The following is a 25,012-nucleotide window of genomic DNA, read 5'->3' on the forward strand; positions in this document are numbered from 1 at the left end:
CATTGAATGGTGGAGCAGGCTCGAGGGGCTGAATGGCCTACTCCTGCTCCTTTGTTCCTATGAGGTGCCAATCAAGTGGGCTGCTTTGTCCTGGTTGGAGTCGAGCTTCTTGAATGTTATCCTTCTGAACGTGTTGAACATTGGCGGCAGTACGGGTTCCTTGGTAAGCGAACATGTCGAGGTTGATTATTTATTTGTGATACTCGATGGTGAGTTTGGGTTATTTGATCATGCAGTGCCTCGTGGGTGAGGACACAGAGGCACAATAAACAAAATACTAAACATAGTACAGAGTAACTTTGGCTCTAAAGAAAGGTCCTTACAAGGGGATGTAAAACCTTCAGTGTTCAACTCAACTATTGGGAAAGACTGAACAAAATGGGCCTTTCTTTTCTTTAGAAAGGTAAAACTGAAAGGTGGCCTGGTAAGGTCTTTACAGTTATGTAGGCTATTCAAAGAAGACATTTTCACCCATGTGAGAGCCCCAAACCATGAATAGAAGATAGTCAATAACAAATCCAATAAATCCAGAGAGTGGTTAGAATGTGAAACCCGCTATCACGTAGTTGGGACAAATAACATCAATTGGCATAGTTGTCTGGATGGCTGGCATGTGAAGCGGAGCGATGCCAACAAACGTGGGTTCAATTCCCGTACTGCCTGAGGTTATCCATGGAGGCCCCACATTCTCAACCTCACCCCTCGCCTGAGGTAGGGTGACCCTCAGGTTAATTCACCACCAGTCAGCTCTTCCCCTCAAAGGGAAGAGCAGCCAGTGATCCTCTGGATTCATCGCAACTTTAATTTCATTTAATTTTCAAAGGATATGTTGATAGGATTCGGTGAAGTGGGAGGAAGTCCATAAGGAACATAAATACCAACATGAATCGGCTGGGCCAAATGGCCTGTTTCTATTGCTGTAAATTTCTACGTGAAAAATAGATTTAGGGGCAGAGGTAGGAAGTTTAGATGGGGTCGAGGGGAAATCTTTTGATCCAGAGGTTGGTGGGGTTTTGGAACCTATTGCTTGAAAAGGTGGTAAAGGCATGTGGTAGTCTGTGTAGAGGCATTACGGTACCTGGTAATGCTGGAACACCATTGGTAGATATTGTATGTTTCCCATTGGTCAAGCTGTATTGTAGCTCTGCCCTGCTAGGCGGGGTATAAGAGCCCGTGCGGCCCCAGCAGCCTTCATTCTGTACCTGAGCTGCTGGGGGAAACATCTAGCTTATTAAAGCCTTCAGTTGGACTACAACCTCGCTTTAGTGGTCATTGATCGTGCATCACGGCAGAAACGTCATAACGTTTTTAAAAACTCATTCACAGGATGTGGGTGTCGCTATCTGGGCCAGCATTTATTGCCCGTTCCTAACTGCCCTCCATTTCAGAGGGCATTTGAGAGTCGACCACATTGCTATGAATCTGGAGTCACATGTAGGGCAGACCAGATAAGGAGAGCCGATTTCCTTTGCGAAAGGGCATCAGTGAACCAGATGGGTTTTTATGACAATGGTTTCATGTTCATGAATTCAAATTCCACCATCTGCCCTGGTGGGATGTGAACCTGTGTCCCCAGAGCATTACCATGGGCCTGTGATAATGCCTTCACACCATGTCCTCGTGAGCTGTAGGACTATGGACCACATAAGTGGGGTTAATCTGGGTGACTCTTTTCCAACTGGTGTGGATACAATGGGCTGAATGGCCCTCCTCCGTGCTGTAAGTTTCTATGTTCTCTGATCTCTAGCTTTACAGTTCTTATGTGTTCAAACGTGTACCATGCGTGCATGTACACACATACGTGCACATGGTGACACATACACACAGTGGCATAACGCTGCTGCTAACAAGAGGGAGAAACCTAATCAGTGCTGAAGTTTATCTTATCTGCTAAGTGACCAGCAGCATCTTGACCTTCTCTTATAGCTGGCACCGCAAGGACCATCCAAACTCATCACTGTCGACAAAGATTTTTTCTACTTGAGCACCTCTTTGCGGCAAATGAAGATTGCATTGAAAAACACCAGGAATGTCTTTTGCTTGATTGGTCTGTGGATGATTTCAAGGTGAAATTTCTAGTTCAGTTGAGCTTCATTCATTCAGCGCTGTGCCAAATGTCACACCCAGAGCAAACCCCACTCAATGATTCTGCTATCCTATTCCATTTAAATTTAGTCCACTTTTCCTTCCTGACACCTGTTTAAATCAATATCTTCCATTGTAGGTCGCGGGCCCAGTATGCCTCTGTGCTCACCAACTGCTTCTCAAATCCACTAAAATCAACACAATAATTGAAATATTTTCAAGCTGATTACACCACTGCCCGAGGCAGTGCTGGTTGCTAAGGGTAAGCTCCCTGGTTGCTAGGGGGAGTAAATCATCTTGCATTATTTGATTTTTCTTATAGATATGAAATCGCTACTCCCTCGATTAAATGTCTCACAGTCTAACACCTAGGGGACCTGGGGAAGGGAAAAGAAAGCGGCAACTTTGACCCTGTCAAATAAATATCTCTAACTTTTCCTGTCCTTAGGCTTTAAGTCTTTCAGCACCAACCTGCCTGCTTATATATATTTTTTTGCCTGCTTTTTAAATAACAAAGTCAGCAGACAGACAGAGCTAGTGAAAACACTGCTGTCGCTGTATAAGATTATCTGGACACAGTAAATGCTCTCCATTTCCTATAACACAGCATGATGAGATGGTACAAGTCTCTAATAGCTTGGAAGATGTTGAGTCTGAATCCATTAACATTTTCCTTCTGAGAGTCAGTCACACACTCCAGATATCCTCTAAACATGCGCCGGCTATCAGACACAACGAATTACTTACAATAACACTTAGCACTCCGATACAGCAACGCTAATATGCCCAATATATGGAGTTCCGAGGCACATTCTGGCTATTTGGTAATGAAAGAGAAGGAATATATCAAAGGCTCCCATCCGTTTCATTCAGAATCTGCAACATCGTTCACACACCCAGACTTCACATTGAGTGGGTCAGGCTCCAGACTTGGCAACACATCCTGGATTGTCGCAAAGAAAATCCAGGTTAGATCCCTGGACTGTGCTGACTTAACAGATCTCAGCCGAGGCAGCAGTGATAGCATGGTGAGGGAGGAGGGGGGTGAGTGGTGAGGGGGTGAATGGGGAGTGCGACAGTTGACCTTAGTGCATTGCTGTATGAGGGAGGGAGAGAGGAAGGCAAAAGAAAAACGTCAGCTGTGCCAGAAAGGTGTGAATGTGTTTAACGCGTAAAGGGGGCTGCGTGTGTGGCAGGACAGGGCGGAATCGGGGTTCTGCTGCGATGCAGACCCCAGTCAAATAGTCCAGCAGCATTCAATGTCTGCTCTCCTGGAGGGGGAGGTTGTAACCTAGGACGTGACAGCGGCATCGTCAGGAAAGGAAGGGTGAAAGCAGGAGAAATTGGAAATAAAAAAGGAAGGAAAGTTGCTGATTGTACATGAATCCAGTAATTGCAGAGGCTCTCAGATTGATGGCTTTTCCCAATGTTATCTGATCTGAAAAAAGATAAGAGAACATTCTGAGAGTTTTCATTTTTATTCTACACTTAGATTTTTTTTATTAACACCACATTCGTAAAGCTATTCTTGAACATACTGACATCCAACCCATAAACAATTACACACATTCTCTAATTCACCCTTCACCTCTCTCTCTATCTCTCCCCTTATCAGACCCTCTCCCTCTACATCTACCTCTCCCCGTCCCTCTGATCCACCTATCCCTCTCTCTATCCCACCCTCTCCCTCTATCACACTCTCTCCCTGTATCCCACCCTCTCTCTCTACATCTACCTCTCCCCGTCCCTCTGATCCACCTATCCCTCTCCACTTCCCTCTGATCCACCTATCCCACCCTCTCCCTCTATCACACTCTCTCCCTGTATCCCACCCTCTCTCTCTACATCTACCTCTCCCCGTCCCTCTGATCCACCTCTCCCTCTCCCTCCCTCTCTATCCCACCCTCTCCCTCTATCACACTCTCTCCCTCTATCCCACCTTTTCCCTCTACATCTACCTCTCCCCCTTTCTCTGATCCACCTTTCCCTCTCCACTTCTCTCTATCCCACCCTCTCCCTCTATCTACCTCTCACTCTCCCTATACCCCACCCTCTCCCTCTACATCTACCTCTCCCCCTTCATCTGATCCACCTCACCCTCTCTCCCTCCCTCTATCCCACCCTCTCCCTCTATCTACCTTTCCCTCTCCCTCTATCTCACTCTCTCCCTCCCTCTGATCTACCTCTCCCTCTGTACCACCATCTCTCTTTATCGCGCCCTCTATTTCTCCCTTTCCTTCTCCCTCCTGCCTCTCTCCTCTACATCTGCCTCTCCCTCTATCTCTCCCTCTCCTCTTCCCCTACATCTCCCTCTGTCTCTATCTCTTCCTCTCCTCTTCCCCTATGTGTGCCTCTCCCTCTATCTCTCCCTCTCCCCTTCCCCTACATCTACCTCTCCCTCTATCTCTCCCTCTCCCCTTCCCCTACATCTACCTCTCCCTCTATCTCTCCCTCTCCTCTTCCCTTACATCTACCTTTCCCTCTATCCCACCCTCAAGCCACTTCTCCCTTTCCCTCTCCCTTGAACACACTCCATCTCTAGCTCTCCCACTATGCAAATCCAATTTGTCCTCATTGGAGTAAAAAAGGAAAGATATTTCATGTTATTGTGTTTGCAGAATGTTATGCTGCTTGAGATGAGGGCTGCCACTGTTGGGAAGGGACAGCATGTTGCATTTCCCACACCCAATACCAAGCACGCCAGGGACTATAGCAGCAACAACCTGCATAGTAAATCATCCCGGGAACAGGGTGCGGTGCAGGTTAGTGAGCACAGTGCTGATGGGTGAACAGGACTCGGTGCGAGTTAGGGTGCCAGCATCAGACTATTGGGTGAACTCAAAGTTTATACAGGTGGAAGGCCGGCCAGAAGGCCACTGGGGATAGTCAAGTCTGGGCTTCAGTTCAGGCACAGAGCAGCTTACGGTGAAATGAGGGGCTTGAGAATAAGTACAGTCTTTTTGCTGCCTTAAAGTTGCCTTTTCACTGACCCAACAATGTATCTCAGCAGATTGCCGTGGCTGACATTCCCAACTCCCCAGACCAGATAATCGCAGTTCTTTTCTTGGCGAGATGGTTAGACCGAGAGGTCACGTATGTAGTTTGAGAGGTGGTAGATTTAGAACAGAGTTGAGGAGGAACTACTTCTCGCAGAGGGTGGTGAATTTGTCGAACTCGCTGCCCCATAGTGCGGTAGAATCTGAGTCATTAAATGGTTTCAAGAAGGAGATAGATATATTTCTGATTTTAAAAATGGGTCAAAGGGATAGGGGCAACGGGTAGGGAGGTGGATTTGAAACAAGGAAGAGATCAGACAGGACCTGATTGAATGGCGGAGCAGGATTGAAGAGCTGAATTGGCTCCTTCTGATCCTAATTCCTATGTTCCTATGTTAATGCCCAGCTGATTTGTGGTGAATTAGAGGCCAGCTTTATGCTGTGGACTAGTGCCTAGCGGGAAGCAACTTAAGGCTGCCTCAAAACTACAAGAGACGGTATTGTGGCGCAGTGGGGAGGCTCTGGATTTAAGTCCCATCCCAGGACTTGGTGGCCAAGGAAAATGCGTTCATAACGTGGACAAGCAGGTTCAGTATCAACCTGCAAAATCCTTCCAAACACACCAATGACAGGTGGTAAGGGCGGCAGAGACTCATGCTCAGCCACCCTTGGTGTGGAGCAGCCCCCCTCAAGCTATTAACCCCGGGGCAACCGACTAGCGACCTGTTCGAGGAACTATCAGCGATGGAAACGGACAATAGTCTTCCTTAGTGCACAACTAGGTGCGGGGAAAGAATTGGAAAACTACAAAGCACAGGTTACAAAAGTGGGTTTGTATTCACTTGAATACAGAAGATTAAGGGAATCTAATTGAGGTGATGAAGATGATGAAACTGTTTGATAGCATAGAGACACTCTAGTGCGGAGAGTCCAAACTTAAAATGAGATCTAGATAATTCCGGGATAATGTCAGAAAATCTGAAACTCTGGGTGGGTTGGTCGATGGAAAATATTGAAATTGATCCTAAGGGTTATGGAACCAGGTCGGGGGGAATGGATTTAGGACACAGGTCAGGTATTTGAATGGCAGAATGGGCTCAGAGGGCGAATGGCCTACCCCTGTTCCTGTGTTGAAAGCAGGTGCATTTTCTTGGAGTGTCTGCCAGAGTCTTGGTGCTAAACCCTGTTTGTGTGGAGGTGGGGTGTTTGGTGGGGTATTTGGTGGGGGTGTGGACAGCGGTTTCCACTGAACCATTGCCCGGGTTACGGCTCGGGAGGGGGGGGGGGGGGGGGACCCAGGTAGGGTGCTCTTTTGGAGGGTCAGTGCAGGCTCAATGGGCCAAATGGCCTTCTTCTGCACTGTAGGAATTCTATGATACTATGCTGAAAGATTGTTTCCCCTTGTGACAGAGAATAGACCTAGGGGACATAGGGCTGGATTCATTCAGCCCGCCCGCTGCAAGATCGTGGGACGCGGACCATGTAAAGGCCCATTGACATCAGGCGGGACTTTCTCGTTGCTGGGCGGGTGCGGCTGGAGAATCCCACCCTTAGAATAAAAATATGGGGTGGGATTCTCAATCGGCCGACGCCGGAATCGTGAAAGCCGGAAAATCAGTTCTGAGGCCAAAATCGTGGCTGGCACCAGGCGGCCGACAGAATGCCATGCTCCGGTACCTCGACAGCGGGGTCAATACGTTCTACTCCGCACATACAGTAAACGCCGTTGGCATATCATTAGCGGGCCTGACCAGGTATCCTCTGCGATGCTCTGCCTCCGCTGGGAGGAGGAGGGCGACATGCGGGGAAAGGCTCTGCAGTGTAAACCGGGGCCATTGTGTAGCCCGGTGGACCTAGCTGAGTGTGTGGATACGCACCATGCTAACATTTTTTTTAAGGGGCAATTTTTAGCATGGCCAATCCACCTAATCTGCACATCTTTGGGTTGTGGGGGTGAAACCCATGCAGACATGGGGCGAATGTGCAAACTCCACACGGACAGTGGCCCAGGGCCGCGATTCGAACACAGGTCCTCAGCGCCGCAGTCCCAGTGCTAATCACTGCGCCACAGGCCGCCCTGCGCCATGCTAACATGACTGACTTTTACTCCCTGCAGACAATGGCTATCGGAATCCAACCAGGAATGTGGGCTTCATCCTGGTCACCGCAGCAATGGGGATGCACGGAGGGTGTACGAGCGGGAGCAGCGGCGGCGCCTGCCCAAGAGGAACAGGAGGCAGCTGATGAGGACAGGGAGCCAGCCGCCCAACAGACCGAGGAGAAGGTGGGAAGGAGGCACCGCATCAGGCCTCGTGTGTACCGGCACTGCCTGTCATTTGAGGACCTGCCGGACCAGACATGGTGTCGAAGACTCCGAATGAGCATGGGGACCATACTGCATATCTGCCGCATCATGGAACATCTGGCACCCCAGATATGCTGGAGGACACCCGTTTCCAGTGACCATCAAGGTGATGGTCGCCCTGAACCTTTACATGCCATGGGCTCCTTCCAGGTGCCGAGTAGGGACCTGTCTGAGATCTCACTGACCTCGGTGTACAGATGCATCCGTGCTGTAACTGAGGCCATATATGTCCGGTTGGCACAATACATCAAATTCAATGTAGACCGAGTCCTCCAGGATGCCCGGGCAACGGGGTTCCCCTTCATCGCCGAGATGTCCCAAGTCCAGGGGGTGAACGACGGAATGCATGTCGCCTATCATTCTCCCAGACCCAGCACCCCCACCATACCCTCAACAGTCAGATTCCATTGACTTGCCTGGACCAGTACAGTCTAATTGATTCAAAAGGATTTCTATGAGAATTTACACATCTCCTTCAATCAATGCCAACCTTTTGAAAGTTAACTTTTGCCAAAATTCCATTAGGAGACACTTAGTGGTGAAAACTAAAAAAAAATAATCAATGAGCATTCAGATTTATTACAACAGCTCCTACTTCCAAATAAACAGGTCTGTATTTGGATTTTCCAAATATCAATTTCAGTAGAGATGTAATTGTGTTTAAAATACTTTAGTGTGCTTTTGTAGGGGTTTTAAAATGCGCACAGAACATATTTAATTTTATTGCCAGTGTCTTTCTTCAACCTGAGTTTATCATCCTGTTTACACAGACTCTAATGGAAAGTAGCTACTTAGCTGATTAGCTTATTATGTCTTGTCAAGTTCGTACCTTGTACAAATATTTTGAAATTTAATGTGCAGTTTTATTTTCCCTTTCCTGTTTATTTGTGGTCTTTTTTTCTCATTTCTTCACCACCCAGCAAGGCAACACTCTGAGGAGGTACTCCGAAGCAGAAAGTGTCCAACAGGAAAGGTCAGGCTTCAAACTCAACTGAGGCCTACTCATACCCGCAATGAGCATTATTCCGGCTCACGGAGCTCCTCAGTGCAGAAAACGGGGCTGAGTGCGGCCTCGGGTGCGCGTTCCCCGCTGAGGCACCATATCTGGGTGTTCGATAGCGGGTCGTTTCTCGGCGCGCTCATTATGCAACTCTGTTCCCATTTAGTTAAATCGAGCCCTGTATCTCTGAAGGCCCCATCATGAGACCTCCCATCGCCAACTGCCCCACTCCAAGCCACCCAACAAGCCCATTCTCATGGTGCCCAACTTGCCAAGAGCAATAGAATCAGGAATTGTCGAGTTGGGTGTTTCCTGACTGACAGTCAAGTAGTGTTCTGTAGAAGAGTGATATGGACCCGAATCATTGGGCAAAATTTTCCCACAATTTGCCAGAGTGTCTGGCTCTGATAGGTAATCGTTGGGTTTCTCTCCTGATGCACTGATTTTCTGACCAAAAAAAAAAAAAAATCAGGTTTACACCGTCGGTCTGACAGGGCAGGACCTGCTGGAGCAGGTGATGCCGGCTCCACGGATATCTGGTCACCATCTTTAAAGGGCCCCCCAATCAGAACTGACCTTAAACTCCACACACACCTCCCTCACCACCACAAAGGTGTCTCGGGCTTTCCCCCCAAATGGCACAATTACCTGGGGCTCTCCCCCTCCCCCAATTACCTTGCCCCCCCCCCAATTATCTGGGGCTCTCCACCCCCCCAATTATCTGGGGTTCTCCCCCCTCCCCCATTATCTGGGGCTCTCCCACCTCCCACAATTATCTGGGGTTCTCCCCCCTCCCCCATTATCTGGGGCTCTTCCCCCCCAAAAAAATTATCTGGTGCTCTCACCCCCAATTACATGGGGATTCCCCCCGCCCCCAATTACCTGGGGCTCCCCTCCCAATTATCTGGGGTTCTCCCCCTACAATTATCTGTGGATCTCCCGCTCCCTAATTACCTGGGGCTCTTCCCCCCCCCCAATTACATGGGGCTCTCCCACCTCCCACAATTATCTGGGGTTCTCCCCCCTCCCCCATTATCTGGGGCTCTTCCCCCCCAAAAAAATTATCTGGTGCTCTCACCCCCAATTACATGGGGATTCCCCCCGCCCCCAATTACCTGGGGCTCCCCTCCCAATTATCTCGGGTTCTCCCCCTACAATTATCTGTGGATCTCCCGCTCCCTAATTACCTGGGGCTCTTCCCCCCCCCCCAATTACATGGGGCTTGCCCCCCCCCCAATTACATGGGGCTTGCCCCCCTCCCATTACCTGGGGCTCTCCCCCCCCCAAATTACCTGGGGCTCCCCCCCCATTACCTGGGGCTCTCCCCCACCCCCAATTATCTGGTGCTCGCCCCCCCCAATTACCTGGGGATCGCCCCCTCCCAATTATCTGGGGATCTCCCCCTCCCCAATTATCTGGGGCTCCCCCTCCCCCCATCTTCCGAAAGACATCTCTGACAGTGCAGCATTCCCTCAGGGCTGCAATGGGAGAGGTGGCCTGGACTCTGTGCTCAAGCCTCCACAGTGGGGCTTGAAACTCTGACCTTTCAACGGGAGGGTGCGACCTGTCATGCCATGGCCAGTGACAAGATTTAAAAAGGAAGAGGGCTTAGAGAAAGAGTAAAATACACATCTTGAAGTGCTTCTGGTGGAGAACAGAGGATAATTAAATGGCAGGAGTGATAATAACATGAGACAATAGGAAGTGTAATGAGAGAGATCAAAAGAAATTAAACCACTTACAAGACACAGAGATAAAGGTTGGTAATCGCTGAGGAGAGAGCTAGCCGTGGCAGAGAGAAATGGATGCTCGAGAAAGTGGAAAAGAAGATCAGGAGTGGAATAGTTTAGGCACCAATGATGTTAATTATAGGCTTTCAATTTCTCTTCAGCAGGAAGGGCTGGCAGTGTAGCATGGATTTAATGACTTTTCAATGAGGGGGATGAGAAGTGGGATGGCGTCAAGGAAAAGGTTGGTGCTTGATGTGGGGACTCTTATTGAACACTGATGGGGTTGATTAAACTACCAGAACAATTGTGGCCTGGATGAGCAGATTCTTTGAAAGGGTGGAGGATAGATGTGGGCGATGTGGAGGAGGGCCCGCGAATCATGTTCATATGTTTCGGGCCTGTCCGAGGCTTCGGGGATTTTGGCAGGGATTTGCCGATGTCATGTCAAGGTTATTGAAGGTAAGGGTGTCCTGAGTCCAGAGGTTGCGATTTTTGGCGTGTCGGAAGACCCGGGAGTCCAAAGGGCGAGAGAGGCTGATGTTTTGGCTTTTGCCTCCCTGGTAGCCCGGAGACGGATCTTATTGGCGTGGAGGGACTCGGAACCCCCAAAATCTGGAGAGTAAGAAAAAAGGGAGGCATGGGGGGTTGGATAAAGTGGGAACCAGTTAGTGGGAAATTGGGAGTGGGGAATTGTGTATGTTAGCCATGTTGGCTGAGTTTGGTTGTTGGTTGGGTGTGTGTTCACTTTGGTTTTTTGTTCTTGGAAATTGTTAAAATTATAAATGCGTTAATAAAAACATTTTTTTTTAAATACCAGAACAACAGGCTCTTGGAGAAACAGAAAGAGAATAAAGGAGATGGTGCATCTATGCAAAGTAAAAGCGAAGCTCCCAAGACTGAAAATGTGAAAAGAGAAAGAAAAATACAGATTACGGACGACAAAGAGGAAAAATTAAACAAGAGAGGTTTTAGAAAAAGAGTGCAGAAGAAAATGGAGCACAAGGTAGAAAGGTAAGTTGTTGGAGAGAACGATACATTGATGCTCCTTAGAATGTCCCTCTGCAGTCAAAGTTAAAGATGGAATGTCGGCCACTTGCAGGCACATTCTGGTTTTGAGCACAAGACGACACTTCAGATAAATGGCTCACGACTGAAGATTTCACGCCCCAGGGAATGGTCCAAGGTTGGAGGTTCCACCCGTAGCTCTGTGTTAAGTTGGAGCTCCTATTAATTTGATTTGGGGCAGCTTAGCTCAGGGTTAAGTTTTGCTGCTGGAATCATTAACTGGAGCACGGGCTCTGTGGAGAGCAGCACTGCGCAATATAAGGCCTGTGGGCCCAATCCGACCCTGCCTGATCATTTCATCCAGACCGTGATATTCACTTTTTAATTATCAAGATATGAGAATCTTTCAATTTTTTTTATCACTTTTAATTTTTTCCCATTGAGGTTGCATGGCATTAAAAGTAAAATTCTCATTAAAAAGAATGAAATTAATCTTGTTTCATACAAGGCCCGATATGAGATTATCCTTAATACAGTATTATGCGGACAATATTTTAATAAATTAATGCAAGACCAAAAAAAGAAAGTTTGTATCTGGATCGTATTTGGGAGCTTGGTTTTTTTTTCATGCTTTTAGTTCTTCTCAGAGCGTCAAGAAGAATAAGGTCACAGCCTCTCCTAAGCTACACTGTTGGTCAGCAGCAGAGGTGGAGCTGTGGCCATGGCCCTTTCCCCACAAACAAATCAGAAAGAACTTCCTCTTGAGGAGTCATGTTTGATTGTTTCGGGGGTGGAAACATTGGACTAAAACCTTCTCCTTCCTCAATGCAGTGCACCTTTAAAAAGGTTCCCTCTGCTGCCCAGGATGGTCCCCTGGTTCTGCCCCCCCCCCCCCCCCCCGCCTCTATCACCAGCTGCTTTGCCTTGGTCTTGCTAGACCATCCTCAGTTCGGGTGGCAGTTTAGTGATGTGCATTGAAAATAAGAATGTGTCAGTAAGGCGAGACTTGCTATGGGCTCCACCCATCCATCTGCTTTCAGTACCATCACCAGACAAAAATCTATCAAGCACAGTCTTGCAAGCTTCAACTGACCCTCTACAGACACAGCATTTGGTAATGAGGACTCAGATTTTTACTACCCTTTCATGTGAAAAAGAGTTTGCTTAACTCCCTCCTGAACAGCTTGACTTAAAGATTTCTGTTCCCCCCCCCCCCCCAACCTGCTGCAGTGGATTTCCCAGTCCCGTTGAAGTCAACGACCATTTGCCTTGCTCGCCAGCTGCACCCCCGGGAATCCTGTCATGGGGAGTCGGGGGGGGGGGGGGGTCGATCTCGATGGGACCGGAAGATCCCACTGTCTGGAAAATCCCGCCCTTGGATTTCTCCCAACAAGAAGAAATAGTTAATAGTTCTGATAAAACATCATCAACCTGAAACGTTGGCTGGGATTTTTGCCTCGGCTCCCATCCACCCATGGCATATTATCTGGCGGCGGAGGTGGTCCGCTATTGGTTGCCGGTGGGATATTCCAGGCCCATCGATGTCTATGGTGTTTTGTGTGGCTCGTCTGTCCCACTGGTGGGGAACCTACTGCGGGAGTTGGGGGGGGGGGGGGGGACCCTTCAGCGGAAGATCCTGCTGTGTGAGGGGCTGTAAAATCCCACCCATTAACTCTGTTTCACTCTCCACAGATGCTGCCGAGACTTGTTGAGTATTTCCAGCATTTTTTTGTTTTTAGTTCAGATTTACAGCATCCACAGTATTTTGCTTTTGTCAAGGGAAATAGTTGTCCGCTTTATCAATCCAAATAACCAATTCAATGAATGACACCTCCATTAAATCGCCCCTCAATCTCCCAATCTTCTAAACTGAAGGGAATAGAACCCAAATTTAGGTAACCTGACCTCACAATTGACACTAATGTCATTCTGGTGAATCTGTGCTCCCCAAGGCCAGTGACTCTTTCCTGAGGGCATTGACCAGAATTGAACGCAGCACTCCAGCTGGAGTCTGACTGACGCACAAATCAGGACAATCGACATGTCTCATAACTACAGTGGAAAGTCCATGAAAACAACAGATTACAGCGGACGATCAGGGCAACACCCACAGAGCTTCACTGGCAATGACTTTAACCATTTTGGAATGCCCTTAGTTTTGCCAACCCTTTAGGAACCTCCAGACACAGAAGGCAAATATCGAGCAATCATCGGGACAAATCATCGACACCTTTAAAACAAAGGGCTGAGTTTTCCGTGCAAACCAACGGATGAGGAGGCCTGCCATTGGCCGACGGCAGAATCTCCTGGTCCCACCGTTGTCAATGGGGTTACCTGTTCAATGCACCCCAGTCGTGAAACCCATCGTGGGGGTCCGCTATCGGCAGGATGAGAGGATCCCGCCAGCGTGAACGGCGGGAAAAATCCAGCCAATGTGCGGGCACCTTTTAAAACAATTTCCACAAGTTAGTTTAATTTAGTCATTATGGCAAATTGTAGATACAAAAAGAAGATTGCTTGACTGGTCACAAATAAAAACAGAAAAGGCTGGATAAACTCAGCAGGTCCAGCGGTATCTGTGCAGAGAGAAACAAAGACCTTTGGAACACAGAGGAACACCAGGAATTAAAGACTAATTTAAGTAGCGTCTGGGAGGAAAGTCATGTGGCATTTAAACATGTTTTTTTTTAAAGTTTGATATCTTTGAACAACTTAATTTACTGTTGAAATAAGGCAGAGCAGAAAAAAATAGTTGTTTGACTGAGTGAGGTCACATGTATGTCACATGATGAAACGTCCAATAAACGTTGGCATCTCCTCTGTAACTCCAATGAAAGTCTGCACCTCCCTGGAGTGGAACAGGGAGCAAACTCGTTGTGGGGAAAGAAGCTGAAAGGGTGGGTGTGAAACTACTTTTCACTCACGTAATATCCCTCAGGGGACCTCCGGGTGGGAATGATTGACTTCCCTGTGGTCCTTGTGGAGTATAGGTTCCCCCACGAGGGGCGGGGGATCTCTATTAACCTCTGTATAAAAGGTCAGCAGTAAGGCACCAAGCAGAGGAAAAGGAACTCTGTAGGGATCTAACGGTCTGTGTATATAAGCGCATTGTAACTAAAACTAAGTTCTTTACTCGGCGTGGACTCCCTGTGTCCTTACTAAAACTAAGTCGCATGAATCACACAAAAAGGACATTTACCACAACTTATGCAAATCAGCAGTTTGCTCTCCGGGTTTAGCTCAGTTGGTTGGACAGCTGGTTCATGATGCAGAATGATGTCAACAGCACGGCTTCAATTCCCATACTGGCTGAGGTGATTCACAAAGGCCCCGCCTTCTCAACCTTGCCCCTCGCCTGAGGTGTGGTGACCCTCATGTTAAGCCACCACCGGTCAGCTCTCCTCTTCAAAGGGAAAAGCAGCCAAAGGTCACCTGGGACGACTTTATTTTATACACCATATCTCATCTACATCTCCATGAAGACCAATTTCACCCCCCCCCTCCCACACTTCCAAACGCACAATGCTCCCTCCCCCCAACTTCCAAACCCACAATCCTCCCTCCCCCCCCCCCTTCCAACACCACAATCCTACCTCCCCCCTTCCAAACCCACAATCCTCCCTCCCCCCCTTCCAACCCCACAATCCTCCCCCCTTCCAACCCCACAATCCTCCCTCCCCCCTTCCAACCCCACAATCCTCCCTCCCCCCCTTCCAACCCCACAATCCTCCCTCCCCCCTTCCAACCCCACAATCCTCCCTCCCCCCCTCCCAAACGCACAATGCTCCCTCCCCCCAACTTCCAAACCCACAATCCTCCCTCCCCCCCTTCCAACACCACAATCCTACCTCCCCCCCTCCAACCCCACAATCCTCCCTCCCCCCCTTCCAACCCCACAATCCTCCCTCCCCCCTTCCAAACGCACAATGCTCCCTCCCCCCCCACTTGCATCCCCACAATCCTCCCTCCCCGCTTCCAACCCCACAATCCTACCTCCCTCCTTCGAAACGCACAATCCTCCCTCTCCCCCCCCCTTCCAACCCCATAATCCTCCCTCCCCCTTCCAACCCCACAATCCTCCCTCTCCCCCCTCCAACCCCACAATCCTCCCTCCCCCCCTTCCAACCCCACAATCCTCCCTCCCCCCCCTCCAACCCCACAATCCTCCCTCCCCCCCCTTCCAACCCCACAATCCTACCTCCCCCCCTTCGAAATGCACAATCCTCCCTCCCCCCTTCCAACCCCATAATCCTCCCTCCCCCTTCCAACCCCACAATACTCCCTCCCCTTCCAACCCCACAATCCTCCCTCCACCCCCATTCCAACCCCACAATCCTCCCTCCACCCCCCCCACTTCCAACCCCACAATCCTCCCTCCCCCACTTCCGATCCCACAATCCTCCCTCCCCCCACTTCCAACCCCACAATCCTCCCCCACCCCACTTCCAGCCCCACAATCCTCACTTCCCCCTTCCAGCCCTCCAATCCTCCCTCCCTCCCCCCCTTCCAACCTCACAATCCTCCCTCCCCCCCTTCCAACCCCACAATCCTGCCTCCCCCCCCCCCACTTCCAGCCCCACAATCCACCCTCCTCCCCTTCCAACCCCACAATCCTCCCTCCCCCTTCCAACGCCACAATCCTCCCTCCCCCCACTTCGAACCCCACAATCCTCCCTCCCCCCACTTCCAACCCCACAATCCACCCTCCTCCCCTTCCAACCCCACAATCCTCCCTCCAGCCCCCCCCACTTCCAACCCCACAATCATCCCTCTAACCCCCCTTCCAACCCCACAATCCTCCCTCCCCCCCCCACTTCCAACCCCACAATCCTCCGTCCACCCCCCCACCCCACTTCCAACCCCACAATCCTCCCTCCACCCCCCACTTCTAACCACACAATCCTCCCTCCACCCCCCCACTTCCAGCCCCACAATCCTACCTACACCCCCCCCACTTCCAACCCCAGAATCCTCCCTCCAACCCCCCCCCCCTTCCAACCCCACAACCCTCCCTCCACTCCCCCCCTTCCAACCCCACATTCCTCCCTCCACCCCCCCATCCCACTTCCAACCCCACAGCCCTCCCTCCACTCCCTCCCCCTTCCAACCCCACAATCCTCCCTCCTCCCCCCCCACCTTCCAAACCCACAATCCTCCCTCCCCCCTTCCAAACGCACAATGCTCCCTCCCCCCAACTTCCAAACCCACAATCCTCCCTCCCCCCCTTCCAACACCACAATCCTACCTCCCCCCTTCCAAACGCACAATCCTCCCTCCCCCCTCCAACCCCACAATCCTCCCACCCCCCCTTCCAACCCCACAATCCTCCCTCCCCCCTTCCAAACGCACAATGCTCCCTCCCCCCCACTTGCATCCCCACAATCCTCCCTCCCCGCTTCCAACCCCACAATCCTACCTCCCTCCTTTGAAACGCACAATCCTCCCTCCCCCCCCTTCCAACCCCATAATCCTCCCTCCCCCTTCCAACCCCACAATCCTCCCTCTCCCCCCTCCAACCCCACAATCCTCCCTCCCCCCCTTCCAACCCCACAATCCTCCCTCCCCCCCTCCAACCCCACAATCCTCCCTCCCCCCCCCTTCCAACCCCACAATCCTACCTCCCCCCCTTCGAAACGCACAATCCTCCCTCCCCCCTTCCAACCCCATAATCCTCCCTCCCCCTTCCAACCCCACAATCCTCCCTCCACCCCCCATTCCAACCCCACAATCCTCCCTCCACCCCCCCCACTTCCAACCCCACAATCCTCACTCCCCCCCTTCCAGCATCCAATCCTCCCTCCCCCCCACTTCCAACCCCACAATCCTCCCTCCAGCCCCCCCACTTCCAACCCCACAATCCTCACTCCCCCCCTTCCAGCCCTCCAATCATCCCTCCCCCCCCGACTTCCAACCCCACAATCCTCCCTCCCCCCCCCACTTCCAACCCCACAATCCTCCCTCCACCCCCCCCCACTTCCAAACCCACACTCCTCCCTCCACCCCCCACATTTCCTACCCCACAATCCTCCCTCCACACCCCCCCTTCCAACCCCACAATCCTCCCTCCAACCTCCCCTTCCAACCCCACAATCCTCCCTCCACCCCCCTTCCAACCCCACAATCCTCCCTCCACACACCCCATTTCCAACCCCACAATCCTCCCTCCCCCTTCCAACCCCACAATCCTCCCTCCCCCCACTTCCAACACCACAATACTCCCTCCATCCCCCCTACTTCCAACCCCACAATACTCCCTCCCCCTTCCAACTCCACAATCCTCCCTCCACCCCCCCACTTCCAACTCCACAATCCTCCCTCCACCCCCCCACTTCCAACCCCACAATCCTCCCTCCACCCCCCCCTTCCATCCCCACAATCCTCCCCCCACCCCCCCACTTCCAACCCCACAATCCTCACTCCCCCTTCCAGCCCTCCAATCCTCCCTCCCCCCCCACTTCTAACCCCACAATCCTCCCTCCCCCCCCACTTCCAACCCCACAATCCTCCCTCCCCCACTTCCGATCCCTCAATCCTCCCCCCCCCACTTCCAACCCCGCAATCCTCCCTCCCCCTCTTCCGATCCCACAATCCTCCCTCCCCCCCACTTCCAACCCCACAATCCTCCCCCCCCACTTCCAACCCCACAATCCTCCCCCACCCCACTTCCAGCCCCACAATCCTCACTCCCCCCTTCCAGCCCTCCAATCCTCCCTCCCTCCCCCCCTTTACAACCTCACAATCCTCCCTCCCCCCCCTTCCAACCCCACAATCCTGCCTCCCCCCCCGCCCCCCACTTCCAGCCCCACAATCCACCCTCCTCCCCTTCCAACCCCACAATCCTCCCTCCCCCTTCCAACCCCACAATCCTCCCTCCCCCCACTTCGAACCCCACAATCCTCCCTCCCCCCACTTCCAACCCCACAATCCACCCTCCTCCCCTTCCAACCCCACAATCCTCCCTCCAGCCCCCCCCACTTCCAACCCCACAATCATCCCTCTAACCCCCCTTCCAACCCCACAATCCTCCATCCACCCCCCCACCCCACTTCCAACCCCACAATCCTCCCTCCATCCCCCACTTCCAACCACACAATCCTCCCTCCACCCCCCCACTTCCAGCCCCACAATCCTACCTACACCCCCCCCCACTTCCAACCCCAGAATCCTCCCTCCAACCCCCCCCTTCCAACCCCACAACCCTCCCTCCACTCCCCCCCCTTCCAACCCCACATTCCTCCCTCCACCCCCCCATCCCACTTCCAACCCCACAGCCCTCCCTCCACTCCCTCCCCCTTCCAACCCCACAATCCTCCCTCCTCCCCCCCACTTCCAACCCCACAATCCTCCCTCCCCCACTTCTGATCCCACAATCCTCCCTCCCCCCCACTTCCAACCCCACAATCCTCCCTCCCCCACCCCACTTCCAGCCCCACAATCCTCCCTCCCCCCTTCCAACCCCACAATCCTCCCTCCGCCCCCCTTCCATCCCCACAATCCTCCTTCCATCCCCACAATCCTCCCTCCACCCCCCTTCCATCCCCACAATCCTCCCTCCACCCCACTTCCAACCCCACAATCCTTCCTCCCCCCCCCCCCTTCCAACCCCACAATCCTTCCTCCAGCAACCCGCCCCCCCCCCCCACCCCCGCCCTGCCCTGCCCTGTTGCGACCCCGAAACAGAAAGAGATAAAGAGCGGACTCACATAAGCACTGACCAAAAAGGAAACAGAGGGACGGGGCAGATTTAAAAAAAAAACATTTAGCTTGAACCCCGCAGTAACAGGATTTAAATGAGTGAAAGAGTATCTCGAACCCACAAGAGAAAGGGATTCAGTAATGAGACTAAAGCTGAACGATCTTGTTTTCAGTGAGCGCTGTTCCAGCTCCTGAATCATTGCGGAAACGAGTGTCCTTCCCCTTACAGCATGAAGTGAGGAGAAGGTAAAATCACTGCTCGGTTAGTAAAATACTGTCACAGGCATCCCCCCTTCGAAACGCACAATCCTCCCTCCCCCCCTTCCAACCCCATAATCCTCCCTCCCCCCCCTCCAACCCCACAATCCTCCCTCCCCCCCTCCAACCCCACAATCCTCCCTCCCCCCCTTCCAACCCCACAATCCTCCCTCCCCCCACTCCAACCCCACAATCCTCCCTCCCCCCCTCCAACCCCACAATCCTCCCTCCCCCCCCCTCCAACCCCACAATCCTCCCTCCCCCCTTCCAACCCCATAATCCTCCCTCCCCCTTCCAACCCCACAATCCTACCTCCCCCCCTTCGAAACGCACAATCCTCCCTCCCCCCTTCCAACCCCATAATCCTCCCTCCCCCTTCCAACCCCACAATACTCCCTCCCCCTTCCAACCCCACAATCCTCCCTCCACCCCCCATTCTAACTCCACAATCCTCCCTCCACCCCCCCACTTCCAACCCCACAATCCTCACTCCCCCCCCTTCCAGCCCTCCAATCCTCCCTCCCTCGCACTTCCAACCCCACAATCCTCCCTCCAGCCCCCCCCACTTCCAACCCCACAATCCTCACTCCCCCCTTCCAGCCCTCCAATCCTCCCCCCCGACTTCCAACCCCACAATCCTCCCTCCAGCCCCTCCCACTTCCAACCCCACAATCCTCACTCCCCCCTTCCAGCCCTCCAATCCTCCCCCCCGACTTCCAACCCCACAATCCTCCCCCCCCCCCACTTCCAACCCCACAATCCTCCGTCCACCCCCCCACTTCCAAACCCACACTCCTCCCTCCACCCCCCACATTTCCAACCCCACAATCCTCCCTCCACACACCCCCTTCCAACCCCACAATCCTCCCTCCACCCCCCCTTCCAACCCCACAATCCTCCCTCCACCCCCCCTTCCAACCCCACAATCCTCCCTCCACCCCCCCTTTCAACCCCACAATCCACCCTCCACCCACCCCATTTCCAACCCCACAATCCTCCCTCCCCCTTCCAACCCCACAATCCTCCCTCCCCCCACTTCCAACACCACAATACTCCCTCCATCACCCCCACTTCCAACCCCACAATCCTCCCTCCCCCCACTTCCAACCCCACAATCCTCCCTCCACCCCCCCTTCCATCCCCACAATCCTCCCTCCACCCCCCCACTTGCAACCCGACAATCCTCACTCCCCCCTTCCAGCCCTCCAATCCTCCCTCCCCCCCCACTTCGGACCCCACAATCCTCCCTCCCCCCCCCCCACTTCCAACCCCACAATCCTCCCTCCCCCACTTCCGATCCCTCAATCCTCCCTCCCCCCCCACTTCCAACCCCACAATCCTCCCTCCCCCACTTCCAACCCCACAATCCTCCCTCCCCCACCCCACTTCCAGCCCCACAATCCTCCCTCCCCCCTTCCAACCCCACAATCCTCCCTCCACCCCCCTTCCAACCCCACAATCCTCCCTCCACCCCCACCCCACTTCCAACCCCACAATCCTTCCTCCCCCCCTTCCAACCCCACAATCCTCCCTCCACCCCCCCTTCCAACCCCACAATCCTCCCTCCACCCCCACCCCACTTCCAACCCCACAATCCTTCCTCCCCCCCTTCCAACCCCACAATCCTCCCTCCAGCAACCCCCCCCCCCCCCACCCCCGCCCTGCCCTGCCCTGTTGCGACCCCGAAACAGAAAGAGATAAAGAGCGGACTCACATAAGCACTGACCAAAAAGGAAACAGAGGGACGGGGCAGATTTAAAAAAAAACATTTCGCTTGAACCCCGCAGTAACAGGATTTAAATGAGTGAAAGAGTATCTCGAACCCACAAGAGAAAGGGATTCAGTAATGAGACTAAAGCTGAACGATCTTGTTTTCAGTGAGCGCTGTTACAGCTCCTGAATCATTGCGGAAACGAGTGTCCTTCCCCTTACAGCATGAAGTGAGGAGAAGGTAAAATCACTGCTCGGTTAGTAAAATACTGTCACAGGCATCAGCTCCAATCACGCTCAGTCACACACACACACACACAAAAATACTTTATTACAAAGAGCAGGAGACATGATTCACTGCTATCACTGCAAGGAATTGTACCTTTCCTCCACTTTGTCAGAACGTGGAAAGAATGAGTGTCATAAAAATCAATCTGCTTCGAGTTTTAAAAAAAGCCTGCAGTAAGATGGAAATTGTCCCCTGCATCCTAGAAATGTTATCACATGTTAAAATATTGAAACTGTCGGCTCTGTTTATCTGCATGCCAAGATGACTGTTTATTATTAAAGGAATTACCACACTGTGAAAGATGACCTGAATGGAGCTAACAGGTTGCCTTTACAACAGATGTTTTTTTGTGTGGAGGGGAGAAAATATCGAAAATAAAAAGAGGCCTATTTTTCTCTATTTGCATTTGTGCTAAGGTTGAATATGTTTTCTATCTCCCCTCATACAATTGATCTTATTTTCTGCTCTTCTGGGCGCCGTAAGTGCTCTGAATAAATTTAAATTGCATTGCAAAAAGAGGAGAAATGATTGGCAAGACGATGGGGATAGGGTGGGGGGGTGGGGAGAGGTAGTGAGGGGAGAGGGAGGTGAGACGGATGTGAAAGGTGGGGGGGGGGGGGAAGGGGAGAATATATGTCCGTTTGCTCCCATCAATTAACTTGCTTTCTACCACCTCATACACTGATCACCTCGATGCACGCTGATCTCAACAACACATCTGGCCGGATTCTCCGTTTCTGAGTCGAAGTGCTGACGCCAACCGAGAATTTGTGGACTTTCAGGTCAGAAAAATCGGTGCCACCCCTGCACCGATTCTGCTACCAGTGAGGGGCTAGCACCAGCGCCGCGGGGAACACCATTGAAACCCACGGAAAACGGCACAGGAATCACAATGGAAATGTGGAGCTTGTTCAAGGAACAGCTACTGCGTGTCCTTGATAAGTATGTACCTGTCAGGCAGGGAGGAAGTGGTCGAGCGAGGGAACCGTGGTTTACTAAAGTAGTTGAATCACTTGTTAAGAGGAAGGAGGCTTATGTAAAGATGAGACATGAAGGTTCAGTTAGGGCACTCGAGAGTTACAAGTTAGCTGGGAAGGACGTAAAGAGAGAGCTAAGAAGAGCCAGGCGGGGACATGAGAAGTCTTTGGCAGGTAGGATCAAGGATAACCCTAAAGCTTTCTATAGGTATGTCAGGAATAAAAGAATGACTCGGGTAAGAGTAGGGCCAGTCAAGGACAGTAGTGGGAAGTTGTGCATAGAGTCCGAGGAGATAGGAGAGGTGCTAAATGAATATTTTTCGTCAGTATTCACACAGGAAAAAGACAATGTTGTCGAGGAGAATACTGAGATACAGGCTACTAGACTAGACGGGCTTGAGGTTCATAAGGAGGAGGTGTTAGCAATTCTGGAAAGTGTGAAAATAGATAAGTCCCCTGGGCCGGATGAGATTTATCCTAGGATTCTCTGGGAATCAAGGAGGAGATTGCTGAGCCTTTGGCTTTGGTCTTTATATTGTCATTGTCTACAGGAATAGTGCCAGAAGACTGGGGGATAGCAAATGTTGTCCCCTTGTTCAAGAAGGGGAGTAGAGACAACCCCAGTAACTATAGACCAGTGAGCCTTACTTCTGTTGTGGGCAAAATCTTGGAAAGGTTTATAAGAGATAGGATTTATAATCATCTAGAAAGGAATAATTTGATTAGGGATAGTCAACACGGTTTTGTGAAGGGTAGGTCATGCCTCACAAACCTTATTGAGTTCTTTGAGAAGGTGACCAAACAGGTGGACGAGGGTAAAGCAGTTGATGTGGTGTATATGGATTTCAGTAAAGCCTTTGATAAGGTTCCCCACGGTAGGCTATTGCAGAAAATACAGAAGCATGGGATTCAGGGTGATTTAGCAGTTTGGATCAGAAATTGGCTAGCTGTAAGAAGACAGAGGGTGGTGGTTGATGGGAAATGTTCAGCCTGGAGTTCAGTTACTAGTGATGTACCACAAGGATCTGTTTTGGGGCCACTGCTGTTTGTCATTTTTATAAATGACCTGGAGGAGGGCGTAGAAGGATGGGTGAGTAAATTTGCAGATGACACTAAAGTCGGTGGAGTTGTGGACAGTGCGGAAGGATGTTGCAGGTTACAGAGGGACATAGATAAGCTGCAGAGCTGGGCTGAGAGGTGGCAAATGGAGTTTAATGCAGAAAAGTGTGAGGTGATTCATTTTGGAAGGAGTAACAGGAATACAGAGTACTGGGCTAATGGTAAGATTCTTGGTAGTGTGGATGAGCAGAGAGATCTCGGTGTCCATGTACATAGGTCCCTGAAAGTTGCCACCAAGGTTGAGAGGGTTGTTAAGAAGGCAAACGGTGTGTTAGCTTTTATTGGTAGAGGGATTGAGTTTCGGAGCCATGAGGTCATGTTGCAGCTGTACAAAACTCTGGTGCGGCCGCATTTGGAGTATTGCTTGCAGTTCTGGTCGCCGCATTATAGGAAGCATGTGGAAGCATTGGAAAGGGTGCTGAGGAGATTTACCAGGATGTTGCCTGGTATGGAGGGAATATCGTAGAGGAAAGGCTGAGCGACTTAAGGCTGTTTTCGTTAGATAGAAGAAGGTTAAAAGGTGACTTAATTGAGGCATACAAGATGATTAGATTAGATAGGGCGGACAGTGAGACCCTTTTTCCTCGGATGGTGATGGCTAGCATGAGGGGACATAGCTTTAAATTAAGGGCAGATAGATATAGGACAGATGTCAGAGGTAATTTCTTTACTCAGAGAGTAGTAAGGGCGTGGAATGCCCTGCCTGCAACAGTAGTGGACTTGCCAAAATTAAGGACATTTAAATGGTCATTGGATAAATATATGGGTGATAAGGGAATAGTGTAGATGGGCTTTAGAGTGGTTTCACAGGTCGGCGCAACATCGAGGGCCGAAGGGCCTGTACTGCGCTGTAATGTTCTATGTTCTATGTTCTATGTTCCGTGACGGACACTCGCAGGAGTGACAAGCTGCACTGCGCTTAAACAATACACCCCCCACACACACTGATCGGGATGGGACAGGTTGTGCTGGAGCGCCCATACAACTGATGGGTCAGCTGGGACCAGAGGGCACCCCACCTATATGACCCGGGGCACCAGGTTTAAAGCGGGCTGTCAGTGGCATGCGTAGCCGCACGGCTGCCTTGTCGGCTGCGGTAATGGTACTGCGTACCCGTCCACCCCGATCCCACAGACCACCTCCTGGCCACCCCCCACTTCTCCCCCTGGCCCTGGCAGAAGCCCCCCGGCCAGCGGCACGACTGTTGGTGAAGTATGACGGTGCTGGACACTGTCCGTACTCCCTCTCTCTCTCTCAGCAGCCACCACGCCAGGTTCATGATTTGTGAGAGCACGCGTGGACAGCGCTGTCCGGGACTCAGCCCATCGGAGGCAGAGAATCGGGTGTGGGCCCACTAATTATATGCGAACGGTGTTTTAGCTCTGCGCGGCGTGCGGCGTATTGATGCCGTTTTCAGAGAGGCAGAGCGTCGCGATTCGGCAACAAACTGGCGCCTGCCGTGATTTTGGTGTCGGCCAGCAGAGAATCCCACCCATTCATTTTTAAATTCTCACCTTTCTTTTCCCTCCATGGCCTCACCCCTCCCGAACCCTGTTATCTCCTCCAGCCCCAGAACACTCCCAAGATATTTCTGCTCCTCTAATTCTGGCCTCTCAAGCATCCCCAATTTTAATGGCTCCGTCGTTGGTGGCCATGCCTTCAGCTGTATAGCATTTCATAGGGCATCCCACACAAAACAGATCATTTAACCCTAATCAGTCCATGCCAGGATTCATACTCCACTTGAGCCTCTTCTATCATCATAACCCTTTATTCCCTTCCC

The sequence above is a fragment of the Scyliorhinus torazame genome, chromosome 17 (genome assembly GCF_047496885.1).
Source record: "Scyliorhinus torazame isolate Kashiwa2021f chromosome 17, sScyTor2.1, whole genome shotgun sequence".
Taxonomy (NCBI): Eukaryota; Metazoa; Chordata; class Chondrichthyes; order Carcharhiniformes; family Scyliorhinidae; genus Scyliorhinus; species Scyliorhinus torazame.